We start from the raw sequence: 15,697 nt of genomic DNA on the forward strand, positions 1-15,697 counted from the left end.
CAGACCAATAGCAATACTGTCCCCAATAGCGAAAATTATGGAAAGATGCGTCCACAAACAACTCCTTCACTACCTAACCCTTAATCATCTCTTGTCTAACTCCCAGCATGGCTTTCGCCCCCACCACAGTACAACTACTGCCCTCCTTTCCTTTGTCGACTCCATTAATAACAATCGTAACAACAAACTAATATCCTCCGCCCTCTTTCTTGACCTATCGAAAGCATTCGATATGGTCAATCATCAGCTCCTACTTAACACCCTAGAAACCCTACATCTGAACACCCCAGCACTAACCTGGTTCAAGGCTTACCTCACTGGTAGGCAACAAGCTGTCCTGTGGCAAAACAGACTATCAGGCCTGATCCCCAATACCATAGGCGTTCCTCAGGGCTCGATACTAGGTCCACTTCTGTTTTCCATCTTCATAAACGACCTTCACTCAGTCATCCCTAAATCCACCTGCATTCAATATGCCGACGACACCACCCTGATCTGCTCAGATGTCTCCCTCTCGAATCTCCAAACAACTACTCAACTCTGTTTCACTCTAGTAGAAAAATGGTTCACCGACTTGAAACTCCTACTTAATCCAACTAAAACTAAATTACTACTATTTTTCCCCAACGTCTTCTCACCCCTAGGAAAAGAACTCCCAAATACTAACAATATAACCTTCCATGTTAAATCCAACAATGGGACCATCATAGCCCCTGTCACCAGTACCAAACTACTAGGTGTTACTATTGACCATAAGCTCAAATTTGACATACACATTACCCAAACCGTAAAATCTGTTAACAAAAAACTTGGATCCATGTACAGAATAAAAAACTTTTTAACCCCTACTGCCAAATTAACTATTGCCCGCACGCATCTCCTCTCCACCCTCCTCTATGCCTCCCCGGTCCTTTCTTTCCTCAATAAATGTGAACTTAACATGCTCTCTCTTGCCTATAACCACATTGCTAGATTTATAACCGGTTCCCCATATCGCACCCACCATTGCCTTAACCTAAGGAAACTTGGCTGGTTGGAACTGCCCAATCTTCTCAAACTCAACCAACTCACTGAGGCTTGTAAAATAATCAACCAACCAGATAGAACTCCCTCACTGTGCAGCATTCTGACCCCCTACTCCAACCTTAATAGCCTTCGATCATCTAACAGCGTCCAGATCCTAACCATTAAAGCTAAGAACTCGGGTGGTGATGCCCTCTATGCCAACTCCATTGGCAAGCCGTGGAACTCCCTGCCAAACTACCTAAGACTTACAACCTCGCACAATCAGTTCAAAAACAACCTTAAAGAATATCTTAAGACACAATGGCTATGCCCATGTTTGGAACCTGACTAACTTATATATCTCAAATCTTCCTAGTCCCATACCACCTTAATCCAATTCCCTTACGCAGATCATTAAAATCTCTTGACCCCACATTGTAAGCTGATGATTCTTGATCTAGTCTATATTCACTTAGTATATGCCAAATAACTACTATGTATAACCTGCTGTTGTTCTTTTGTCTTATAAAATATCTATGTTATTCCTATTTTTTTATCCTGTAAATGTAACATGTATTCTCTTTATGTAACATGTATTTTCAACATGTATTTGCCATTTTGTTGGAGCTTTTCTCCTCGGGCCTCTACTGAAAAAGGATATGTATCCAGCTAGACTAGCCCGGTTAACAAATGTAAAATAAATAAAATAAAATAATCACCCCTAAGTATCTGGATTGTTCATTTTTCCAAATGAAATCATTATATTGTTTTTAACAGGAAGGTTGGCTTTTTACTATCAGAAGGATCCATGTTTTATTTTGGTTAAATTTTAAGTTTGAGACATTTTTGAAAAGGTTTATGGAATGTAAAATATGCTGCAAGGATGAATCGTTATCTCCAATGGTCAATAAAATATCAGTAAAGAGTTGTATGTTAGAGCAAAATTTTTATTTACTGAAAATACTTTTATTTTAGAATTTCTTATTAGATTAGCTAATGGTTCAACTGACAAAGCAAACAAAAAAGTGGAGAAATTGGACATCCCTGATTTGTACCTTTCAATATTTTGAAGGACCCTGACAAATAAGCACCGACTTTGACATATGAAACTGAATCTTCAAAGCATCTGTGGGTTAATAAAGTCAGAAGAAAAATTAGATTGTTTAAGAACTGCAAAAAGATAAGACCAATTAACAAAATCAAATGCTTTGCCTACGTCTAAACTAATAATTGAGAGTTCCTTTTTAATCTTATTTGCCAAATCTATTATGAGAACAATCTAATAACATTATCTTGAACTTTCTTATCTTATTTGCCAAATCTATTATGAGAACAATCTAATAACATTATCTTGAACTTTCGTATGGAGAATAAATCCTGTTTGATCTTCGTCTATTAAATTTGTTAGGGATTGACAATTTCTTTGTAAGAATGGACAAATATTTTTTAAAGAGGGATATAGGTCTATAGGAAGAACAAAGTTTTGGGCTTTTGTCTCGTTTTAGAATAGAATAAATCATAGCATATTTCCATGAAGGGATGCTGCTTAAATTACTTCTAACTTCTTCAAAGGCTTGTAATAGAATTTTCAATGTACTATCTGGTAGTAACTTGTATACTTCTGGTATTACTCCATCTAATCCAGGGGATTTATTATTTTTGAGATTAATTTGATCATTTATCTCTAAGATATTGGTTTATTTAACGTTTTGTTCTCTTATTTTTTCATGTTCTCTTTAAGAAATGTATTTCTTAAATCAAGATTAATTGGACTAGAGTTAGATCTATTGATGTCTTCATAATGTTTTTTTTTTTAATTTCTAAAATATCTTCTAGTTCCATAGTAATCTTAGTTTTATTTTTAACTTTGTACGAAAGCTCTTTAATACAATTCATATTTCTAATCCCTTTAGACTTCACAGCTAATCCATGTAGGTTTTTTGAATTTACAATGTATGACTATATCTTTAGTCTCTCTAGGTTTATTGCTACTTTATGATTTAATATTTCAACATATTTTAAATTTAGTTGTTTTTATTCAACATTAGTGTTTACATCATTTGTCTTGAGGTGACATTTCATGTTATTTATTTTTGTTTGTTAAGTCTAGCAATTCTTTATCCCATTGTTTTATTTTATTTAAATACTAGACTTTTGATTCTTTCATATAGATATGCGTTCAATGCATCCCGTATAATGGCTTTTGAGGATACACTATTATCACTGATCTCTAGAAACAAATTTCTTTCTTTCAGTAGCCACTCTTCAAAACCATTTATTTTAATTATGTATGTTGGGATTCTTTGCCAGAACATTAGGTTATTTGGCTCAATATTGATATTAAAAACAATCGCATTGTGGTCAGACAATAGACATGTAATAATTGAGACATCTTGTATTTTGGAAAATATTCTATCAGACATATGGGCGGCCACAGTGGTTAGCATTGTCGCCTCACAGCAAGAGGTTCTCCGGTTCGATCCTCGGCTGGGGTGCCATCTGTGCGGAGTCTGCATGTCCTTCCTGTGGTCGCGTGGGTTTCCTCTGGGTGCTCCAGTTTCCTCCCACATCCCAAAGACATGCTACAGGTGGATTGGACACTCTAAATTGGCCCTAGGTGTGAGCGTGTGTGTGCCTTCTGTAGAAGGTTGGGCGCCGGGCTGGCAACTCAACACTGTAAAACTCCACTGCCAATCATGAGCGGACAGGTGATCAGCTGTGGCAACCCCTAACCGGGAAAAGCAGAAAGAAGAAGAAGAAGAAGATTCCATCAGACATATAAGAATAATATGTATAGTTTAGAGAATTTAAATCTTTTAAATCATATATAATCTCTCAAATTTGTGGCATCAAGACAATTGTTTAATTTCTTAGCAGAAGATGAAGCACACCAATTCACATTTTCTTGAGGTATCCTTTTCTGATAAAATGCAATTAAAATCGCCAGCTAATACTCTATCTCCTTTTGACAGTATGGTAATTAATTCCTTGCTACTTTGGCACCAGTACCAGGAATCCAGTATACATTCACCAGCGTAATCATTTTTTTGTTAATTTCTAATACAGCAAGACTCAGCATTCCACTCTTATCTGAATATGTGTCTATTATCATCTTAGGATGCACCAGGGAATTTTTCCACAATATCATATTACTTCTTCTTTTAGCATGAAAATATGACTCTACAAGAATAAAATAATCTTTAAAACATGTTTTCTTCATATCTTTCTCTATTAAGTGCATTTCTTGTAGTATGTCAACTTTATTTATTTTAAAATATTTATTAAGACTTCCTCTCTTTATAGGGTTAAGTTACATTTAAAGGCATAGATTTGTATGTATTAATTTTGATAAAATGTTACAGAACCAAATGGTGTGTTATAGACCCTTCTAAACTTATTTTCAAACTATTTACAAAACCTAATATGGAATTTTTAATTCCTACTTTGATGATGATATCATCAAAACTAACTTCTACCAACCTCCAATCCATACTTCAGTTCCTAGTCTTGCTTCCCTTTAACAACTTGCTTATTAGTTTGAGTTAATGAAGTAAATTTTATTAATACAATAAGCTAATTATTAATATCAGATTCGTACAATAAATCAATGTTAAAATTAAATCTCTGGGTTTCATTAAAACATCTTATAATAAATAACGGACTTTATATCTTTTTGCTACCATAAAAACTGAAGTCAAATGTTCAACCTCCTTATTAATATTTATTGTTATAAAAATACAACTTGACAATTCTTAAGTACTTATCTAAAATGCATTAAATTAACTACTTCAATTATTTCAATTGTTTTATAACTTTTAAGATATGCTGCAAACTCCCTTCTTTTCACTCTCTCTCCTCAAAACCCCATCGCCCTTACCTCTCTTTTCCCCTCTCTTCCCCTCCCTCTCTTTTTAAATTTATTTATTCGAAAATCACTCTGTTTAATGTTTCTCTGATACAGCTGCTAGACTTGGATATGATCAGTAATTTAATGAAGAGTACTGGAAGAATAAACAATGTAAATCCTATTGAACAATTAATTCAACTATAAACATGCAAATAGTTTTATTTATATATATATATATATATATATATATATATATATATATATATATATAAATAAATCTCAAGATCAAACTCATTGAAGCTTTTAACAATTACATCTAAATAATTCGTATATGTTTTTTGGTGGCTGATTGGAGTTCCGTCTTTTATATAATATAAGCTTTTAAAATATTTTTCTTAATTATCAAGATATATCTAGGGTAAAAAGATGTGACATTCCGCTCTTAGTTTTACCAATATGTTTATCTATACCAGTTCACTGAAATCACAAAACCCCACTCAGCCCCCAACTGTATTTGTACATATGATACATCTTCTCTTTTTTCACAAATATATCAATTGTCACAATAACAAATCATACATATACTTATCAGATTATGTTAGGTAATTAGTTCTAATTAATTTAGGAACCTTTGTGTTATCTAATCAACTCTAGTTCTTAAAAAATACATCAAACCAAAAACAATGAGTTATGAATTGTCACATTAAGCTATAAAAGCAACTTTTTTTCCTTTTGTTCTTCTTTCTTTCCCCCTTTTCTCCTTTCTTTTTCTTCCCTCCCCTCTTCTCTCTCTCACTTCTTTTCCTTTTTAATTACTGCTTCATGTAATTTAAAGTATCAATTTAGAAATATGCTCCCTCCTTTTATTATATTTATAATCAATGGCAGAAAATGTAAAACTTGATGGACCTGGTATCATTTTGATCCAATATTTACTTAAGTAAAATAGTATAAATAAAACATCCACATTTGTAATGTAATAGATTGCTAGAGTGTGCGAAAATTTTGTGAACACAACTTAATATAACAAGAAACTATCTCATAGTTAATAAATCTGTAAAGGATGGGTAGAGGTCTAGCTTTATTTACAATAATAATACATACGTTCCCAAGTATGTAGCCTTTCTCCAACTACATGCCTTTTCTATTCTTAGGTCACTAATGTGATGAGCACCATGTACATGATTAAATATCTTATTTAGTGTATGTAAGCATCTTTGTTCTATATGCTATAGCTCAAATTCTATATTTACACACAAGAATACTCATGTGCTGCTCTAATGTATACCCATCAACATTTCTAACTAACTGTTTGCAATTTATATCTACACAACCTGCATACAACGCATACTTTCAATGAAACATTTCATCTCTCTAACTATATAACTATATTTTCTCATATAAATCTTTTGTCGTGATCAACCTAGAATGAGCATTTCTATCTGCACTTTTCATTTAGCTCTTTAAGACACACTGTGAATACATGTAAATTGTTTCTACCATAAGTATACTGAAAGGTTTTTGATGGTCTCATTTCATGTTTAATAACTCCTTTTCCCTCTGAACATATCTTTTCTGACAGACATTAAATGATCACGATTTATAAAATTGTCATATTGTCTTGCAAAGTGACTACAGCAATTCCATGTCATGTTCATAAATGCTTTACAGTATGACAGGTTCACTAACATCAAACCATTGTTTGTATAAAGCACTGTATGCCATCAAACATAATGAACAGGAAATGAGGAGAACCATTTAACCCATCATAATCTGTTAAAACTGTAAAATAAAATTAAAACAATAATAAATAGTTTTGCTATTGTTCCCAAAAATAAAAGTAAGTAGCATCTGTTATAACTGAAAAATAAAAGTAAGTAGCATATGTTATAACTGCTGTAAAAACAAATAATTACAGGACAAAACTGGTTAGAAATAAGAACTAAGGGTATAAAAATAACTATATAAAGATTTAAGAAAAACTACCGTACTTATATTTAATATCCTACCCCAAAATGCATTTATTTACAAATGAAAAGACCTCTGGCAGTAATTAATTAATGTCAAAACAATTACCTTGTACTAGAAATTTATACCACAGCTTTTCTCTTCTATTATATGGTTTCCCTATATTATTTGTAAGCTCTTCTTTAGATTGATTTTGAAGTCCATTTAGTCACATATAGTGTACTGACCATTGCATTAAATTTAACATTAAAAAAATTACTGAGGCGTTCATGTACTCACTATTTTGCTTTGTAAGTAAATCAGTACTCTGGTACAGAAACTCAATGTTTGAATCTTCATATATTGCAGTCTGCAGTAGATTTTTCTCTTTGTCTTGCCTTCATGGTCATTTCTCGTTAAAAGTCTTTCATCAGCTTTATTTTCTTTGTGGCAAAAGCATTTATTTTAAACTTAATACATTTTATTAACAAAAAAAGAGTTAAGTTCCCATTTTTAACTAGAAATGTATCTTTTACGAGCCAGCCAATCCATGCTAATCAGGAAGTGCTGCGAGTTCAAAAGTCCAGCATTGGAACCTCGCAGATCAGCAGCGATTTTTTCCCCCTTTGCGAGTGAAGAGAAGGCTCAAGCAGATAAAGTAATGAAGCTTTTTAAGCATTCCAGTGGGAAATTTAAACAGGACATGGGAATAACTGAAATAACCCTGAAATAACTCGCAAGTTGCGAGTGATATCTCGAACATATTTAACATAAAAGGGGAAGAAAACAAAAGCAGAAACAGGTCAGTGCACATCAAAGCAATACAAGTTTCAACTATATACTCTATAACCCACTCCCACCAGGACTGAATGTCTTTTCACACATTTAAACAAAAGGGAAGGGGGAATTTTCCCAATACAATACAGCATTCCTTAACTTCCTTTTCCTCACTAATGTGGTCAATATTCATGCAAGGAACAAAAACAACACATTTAGGGAACCAGCAGCCCTACTCCCATGTCTCTACACACCACAATCAGCAATAGCATTCAAAACATCCAAAATCCACAACCAACCCCCCCTCCCCCAAAAAACCCACAATTCTGCCTTACTCTCTAGTAATACTGTCATAGGAAAATTAGTTCTCATTACATTCCAAACATCCTAGGTCTTACAAGAAGAAATAAAAAGGTTAATTGCAATTTAAGGCAATCTGGTGTCTGAGATTAAATGATGTATTGAATACACAGTTTAGTTATTTTAATTATTAATAAAATATATATTATTTTAAATATTTCCTAGAGAGAGAGCTTCTTCTAGGGTGTTAAAGATTCTTTGACCGTCTGTTAGGATAATTTTAATTCTAGCTGGGAAGATAATTTGTGCTTTAATACCTGCTTTTTTGAGATTCTTAATGAGGGGAACACATGCTTTCCTTTTTGTTATCACTGAGGTGGTATAATCATTATCAAACCTGATATTTTTTCCATATGTCTGAACTGGTATCCCCAACCAGGCAGCTCAGAGTATCAAATCTTTGTCTTGGGTTGACAGAAATTTAACAATTATGGATCTTGTAGGAGAAGGGTTTTTTGAGATGGAAATATTTGACAAAGACCTGTGGGCTCTTTCTATACCAAATGATAAAGATTCAGATAAAATTCAGAGTCCTTGGAAACCAGTCATTCAAAAATGGAACTAAATTGTTACCTTCTGTTTTTTCTGGTATGCCATAAATCCTTATATTATTTCTTCTTTGTCTAACTTTCCAAGTCTTCCACCTTTTCAAGTAACATATTATTTTGCTTTAAAAGGAAATCAATCTGATGTTCATTTTCTGTTTGTCTTTCATCAAGTTCATTTACAGATTCTTCTATTGCTGTTATTTGATCTGTGTGTTTTGTTATGATTTCCCCTAACAATTCTGTTTTTTTTTTACTTTCTTCATATTATCCATAATTTTTTCTAGATTATCCATTTTTGTAGAGAGATCTTGAAAAACTAGAAATGATTGTTTGTAATTCCTTCTTCATTGGGTTAACTTGAAGAGAAGTCTTCGAGTGACTCACAGTTGATCTAGATAGTGTAACTTCTGACAGGAAAAAGCTGCAATACCGCTATAGTTTAAATTTTCCCTTCTTATATATCCAGATGGCAGAATAATCCAGTATAATTCAGTCCATCAAGGTATTAAGAGGATAAAATGAAACAATTCCTATCAAAAAAAGTATTGCAATTTCTTTAAGGAAAGCACTAGACACTTTGTGTGTTGAACTACTAGAGCGTGGTTACAAAACAGGAGTTACAGAGCGAGCAATTGATCAAGCCAATAGTAGTGTTAAACCCTATTTTTCAAGTAGATTGGTACATCAAACAGATAGTATGCAAATTAGAGAGGAGAATGGCTCGAGTAGAGTAGCTTTGACATATTCCAGTGACATAAACAGAGTATGCGATATAGTAAAGAAAAACTGGCCAATACTCCTGGTGGATGATAGTATTAGTAAAGTGGTTGGTGAGGCCCCACGCTTTACATTTAAGAATAATAAAACCCTTAAGCAATGACTGTGTTTATAAGCATATCAACTATGCTAGGGTACACCCTGAGCACAGAGGAACATATGCCTGCAGATCATGTAATGCTTGTAAATACATCTGGTCAGTGACATCTGCAATACACCCCAGGACAGAGTTTCGATTCTATGCAGACTGTACTGATAAGAACCCTGTATATTGGGCACAGTGTACAGCTTGTGACGTTTTATATTGGGAAAACAAACCGTACATTGAAGGAAAAAGTGTGTTGGAACATATTAATGACATACGTAACAGGAAGCATACTAATCCATTAGCTAAACACATTTTAGAGTTAGGCGATACCACTTTAAATCGTTGGTTTTATAAAAAGTTAGTAAAGACACCAGAGAAGGTGACATAATTCTATATGCCCTGACTCATTGATAAAGACGGATCTTAGATTTTAAGGCAAGTGTTTATCCTGCCCTTAATAATGCTGTGTCTTTAAAGCCAGCTCTGAAGAAGAGGGGCTTGCATTACTGAATAAAGTCATGTGTTTGTGCCTCATTTAATTGATTGGTAGAGGTGTTTTATTTAAATGACTGAGAGTGATTGATGTTTTTAGGGTCTGATGAAGCGGAAGTGCCGTGAAAATGCTTAAAAATTTTTATTGTTTCTGTGTTATTAAAGAAAATTAATATCCCTATTTCAGCCTGGTGGACATCTTTTTACTTTATGGTTGTAGAGATGGCTGACAAATGTACTTAATAGAAATGTGTTAATAGATCAGAGTTGAGCAGCTCACACAAATACTTAAGGATCATGGGGACCCTCACTTGAAGCAAGTTATGTCCTCGGTTGTGGCACCAAGCAGAAAATCTTTTCCATATGGTAACATATGATTTTCTTATTGCAAATATTCTTGCCTCCTTTATTACCTATAGCACATCCTCCCAGTAAACATGCTTAAAAGGAATTAGAAATGTAGCATTTTATCATCCAAACTGCGAGGTTCAGTGCCTTTAGGTTTTGATGAATGAGAGAGCCCTTTTGTTGTGTGAGCAAGTACATCCTGTGGGGCAATTTCTGGTGATTGTTCTTGGTGAGCTGAAAAAGGAGGATGAACCAATGATATCGGAGCCAAATTAAGTCACCAACAGCATCTTCAGATACTCTTTCTAAAACCTTCAGAAGAACCCTTGGAATGAGAGGAAAGGGAGGAAAATAATGCAGGAATTTCCCTTTCAATAGCAAGGAGAATGCCTCCATTACCTAAGCTTCCTTGCAAGGAAATATGCTGCAAAAGAGTTAGAGCTGCTTGATCAGAGTGGAGGCAAATATATCTTATCTGGGTAGTTCCCCACTAAACTATTTTTGTGAGTCTGCCTTAGACATGTTTACGTAGTTTGCCACGGAATTTGGTTCTCTGGGGGATTTGTACAGCTTGGGGATAAAGGCTGTAATGAATTGTAAAATCCCATGCTATTATGGAAAGTCTGCAAAGGTGATAAGAATTTGTTTCTCACTGCTTATTGATATACCACATGACCAAGATACTGTCTGTTAAGATTTGAAGTGGTCCCGTAATGTAAAGATGAAGAGTTAGAAGGGCAAAGATCAGGGCTTTCATCTCTTTGATGTTAATGTATTTGCACCTGCCCTGTTTGGACCATACTCCCTGAACTTTGATGCCTTTTGACCAGGCTGCCCATGCAATGTCTGAGGTATCTGTTGAGAATTTTTGAAGGAGGGATGGAACAAGATGAGTGAGTCCTGGATTGATTTTTATTTGACTGATCCACCAAAACAGTTCTTTTTTCAAAAAAGGCAAGAAAGGAATTAGAAAAGAAAGAGGATGGGAATGTTGCACCACCAAAAAGTGAATGCATCCATTTTCCAAGCACTGATACCACTGAATCTTAACTCACGTGGAAAATGAAATATAGGACTATTTGAATAGCAGATGTTATGTGCCCCAAGGCTTTCAAAATCTCTATTGCAGAGATCATGTATAGACTTATGAGTGATAGGAATTAGGCTGTCAAACATTTGACTTTTTCCCAGGGAAGGACAGCTATCATGCTGGCAGTATCCAAAGGTTATTTCAGAAATATCAGAGTAGGTTTCAAGATGGGCTTCTTGCTGTTCAAAATGAATCCGAGGTAGAGAAAGGGACAGGTTGTGCAGTGCACATCATGGAGATTTTTTTTTCAACTGAAGTGCCCTGAACCAGGAAGTCATCTAAGTATGAGTAGATATGAATACTTTTGAACTTGCAGAAAGCTATGACAGGAGCCAAGCATTTTGCAAAACCCCTTGGTGCTGTAGAGAACCCAAAGGGTAAAACAGTAAATTGAAAATGATATCCCAATGCATAAAATCTTAAGAACTGTCTGTCCTTTGGATGAAGAGGGATAAGCAGATAGGCATCTTTAAGTTCAACTTAAAAAGGCTTGGTGAAAGATAAGAGGAAAAAAGGTTTGAGAGAGTTACCATCTTTAATTTTTGGAACTTTTAAAAGGGCGTCTAGAATGGACAAGTTCAGTACTAGTTCCAATTTTCTTTTCTTGGGATGAGAAAAATTCTGGAGGAAAACTTTCCTTTTGTTGAGAGAGAGGAAAAGGTTCTATAATCTTCTGAAGAAACAGAACTGGCTCTGCATGGCTAGGATTAAAAAGGCTCTAGTGGTCATTAGCCTAATACACATCTATAAACCTGTGATCCAACAGAACTGGAATGATCATGTATTGTTGGTTTGGAGGGACCCAAGGAATTCTGGACGGTACTGGAGAAGGATTCCACCAAAGTCTGTGCCCATTCTTTATGATATCCAAAACCCAAGCATCCGAAAGTGAGAGTCTGCCTGACAGGCTGGGAAGGATTTGGCCAAGCTGGAGGGAAAGAAACAGTCAGAAAATGAGACTCTTGGATTCTTTGAAATCAGATTTGGGGATGTCCTGCCATTTTTTTTTTTATTTCTTTCCTTTCTGTTGAGCAGATTTTTGAAATTTGTGCAAAAAGGGCCAGACCTGGAAGGACAGTTCCTCTGGAACTTAGGAATGAGGGAAAGAAAAAGCTGCTTAAATCCTTGCATCATCTTTCCTCCAGTTTCTTGAATATTTCAGCAGAGGAGGAGCCATGCAAGTAATATTTTCTAAAGAAGCATCCAGCAGTTTGGCTTGAACATAGTCAGGCAGACACTGTAGTCTAAGCCAAGCATAATTTCTAAGGACTGAACAGGTAACAGTTGCTCTGCAGAAAGTATAAGCAGCATCATACTTACATTTAATGGAATGAATACCTTGCTATATGTGAGGCTGGCTGAACTGAGCATGTTCTGTAAAGACACTTTAGGGTCTGAGTCAGGGATATTAGACAGTAACTTAACCATGCTGTCAGAAATAGAAAGCACCTTAGAACATTTTTTGGCATCTATTTGTCTGAAATGGAAGCAATTACTGAAGGTTTATGGCTGACTAAGTTTGTAGGTGATTGCAAGCTGGGGGTTATCATCAACTCCCCTGAAGACACTAACATTCTTTTTTTTTTTTGCTGTTCTTTTTTATTGAATGTTTGCATTAAAATTTTAAGATAAGTAATATAGAAATACATAATAAAAAACACATGTAGAAAGCAGATACAGCCAATTATGAACAAATGAACAAAAAACTAATTTTATAACTACTAATCCAGTGAATCAAAACAGTGACTTAAGAATTTGTTAAAGAAAGAAAGAAAAAAAATAGAAAATTAGCTTATTGTCTAAATAAATAAAAATTATTCAGTTAAATGGAAAGATATACAAAGATGCATAATTATGGAGAATAGTCAAATAAACTACACATCTCATAATAAACTTTTTTATGGGTACTAAAGAAGTGTTTACTAGGATTTATAAATGTAAACAAGAAATCTTTCTTGTATGACAATGATACTAACTAGATTTAAAAACCTTATGTTTAAGCATCCTGATTACAGGGCTTGGATCTTAATTTTTCCCACTGCATACATACAGAATAATATCAACACATTTAACATATTTACAATGGACAATTTTAAAGAAAAAGCAATTAATATACTGATTCCAACTAGTGAAAAAAGAAAATATACACTCACTTGGTTTTATATTAAACAAATTCAACTAAAACAGGGAAATATGGATTAATTTACAAAACTGCAGATTTGCTATAGAAAGTAGATTATCCTAGATGCAAACTACTATTAGAAAGGGGATTCCAAAGCTTATTGAATATTTGATATTATCAATTCATCATAATCCTCCTGAGAGAAATTATCTAAAATATATAAGATTATAAAAATCAAAATAGATTTCTGTCAGGATAATTATTGGGATTACTTTATAACTGCAAATGACTATCCCCCAAGTGAATTAGAGAAAAAAAGAATATTTACACCCTTTTTTTCAAACTACAAGGTCACTAAGATGGAATTTTTTTTTCCTGGAAATTTTTGCATAAAGCATTTATCGCACCACATAAAATGGAAATAACTGGAAAAAAATTGATTGTTGGGGATGTAATCTAAATGTCATAGCAAACTGGCAACATATGAATTGTGAATGTGATGTGATCAAACCCTTTTGGCTTAAAACCAATTCTTTTCTACAGTCTCTTTAAGTAATACTTACAAATAGCATCTGACGTCATAGCCTACCCTGTCTCAATCTTAATTAACCGGACCACCATTTCGCATCATATATTCCCCATTTGAAAATCTCCTTTATCCACCTCCTATCGAACACCCAACATGGCTTTCTCGCATCATCACAACCACCACAACCGCAATAATAAATTAATATCCTCTGCGCTTTTTTCTAACCTAGCCGAGCCTTCGAAGCCTATCAGACCTCCTCCCCACCAATATTTGGTGTCCCCCAGGATCTATGTCTACTTCTATTTTCCCCACCCCAGCTACTGCTCAAGCTAATAGAACCTCAACACCAATACCCCAACCTTCCATGTGTCCCAATAATGGCACCATCATCTACCCCACCCCCACCCACCATTAAACTACTAGGGGTGACCATAGATAATCATAATCTTAATGATAATATGCAAATAAATCTAACCATTAAAAAAAAAAAAAAAAATGTATAGAATATAGATAGAATAAAGGCTTTCTTACCCAAACTTATCCAGACAAAACCCCCGACTGAAACAAAAATACTCACCCCATCAACCTTGAGTCCCTTAGGTCTTCCAATAGCCCCAAAGTACTGACCATTAAATCCAACAACAATGGTGTGGGCAAGCATGCCAAATATATGGCAAAATCCTGGAAAATCCTTCCAAACAACCTAAGACTCACATCATCTCAGTACCAGTTTAAAAAACCTCCAGAAACACCTGAAATCTCAATGGTTGCCCTGCCCAATCCACCCAGACTAATCCTGACTAAGTGCTATCATCCTGCCTGTTGTCTCAGGCTCCCCTCAACCCATAAACCCCCAAAGAAACTATTTCGCCTGTTTTGTTTGTGTTTAATTCTGTACCTCTTCAAAATATAATTTTCACTCTTTTTTCTTTTATTGGGCCTTTAAGCCTGTATATTTACTGTATTTTACTTGTCCTGTTTCTTGTCATTGTATTTTTATTTACTTGATTTATTTGTTGTTGTAACATCATTGTATTGGTCTAACTACCATTACCATGACTTTTCTCCCCCCGCCTCGGAGAAAATGGATATGTATCCAGTTGGACTAGCCCGGTCAACAAATGTAAAATAAAATAAAAATAAATAAATAAATTCATTGATTTTGTTTAATGCCCCTATTCCTTCTTGTATTAAGAAAATTGACTTTCCTCTTCTTTGGTCCCTTTTAACAATTGCGAAAAAAGTGATAACAAGAAAACTGAAAAAGTAATACAAGCCAAACTATGAGAGAATTTTACAACACTGCAATTGAAACTTGTCATGGATATTTCAACTATCAAAGAAAGAACTGCTAAACAAAACTCTGCATTAAATTCATGGATGACATGTAAAAAAGACTATTGAATAAAAAGACACTAGTATTCTCAAAGAAGGCCTACCTCTGATTAACAAATGGTGCCAAAGTCATGGTCTTAAACTCAATGCTAAGAAATGCAAAAATTGCATCCTTTGGGAAGTCAACCATCCCAGCTAATTACCATGTTGATAAGAAGTCTCTAAGAGTCAACCCAGTGGTCAGTGATCTTGGTAATGTTACCTTCGAACACCACGTGACCACAGAGGTAAGGAAATCCTTTTTATATTGTGCAACTTACAAGTAAGGATGTGGCATCTAGGTCCAAAGATGTCATTATCCCACTGTAATCCACCCTTGTCAGACAAATCATAGAGTACAATGCTCCTTTTGGTATGTACCTGACAAGCATA

Source organism: Protopterus annectens, chromosome 3.part0 (assembly GCF_019279795.1).
Source record: "Protopterus annectens isolate FY-2018-M chromosome 3.part0, PAN1.0, whole genome shotgun sequence".
Lineage (NCBI taxonomy): Eukaryota > Metazoa > Chordata > Ceratodontiformes > Protopteridae > Protopterus > Protopterus annectens.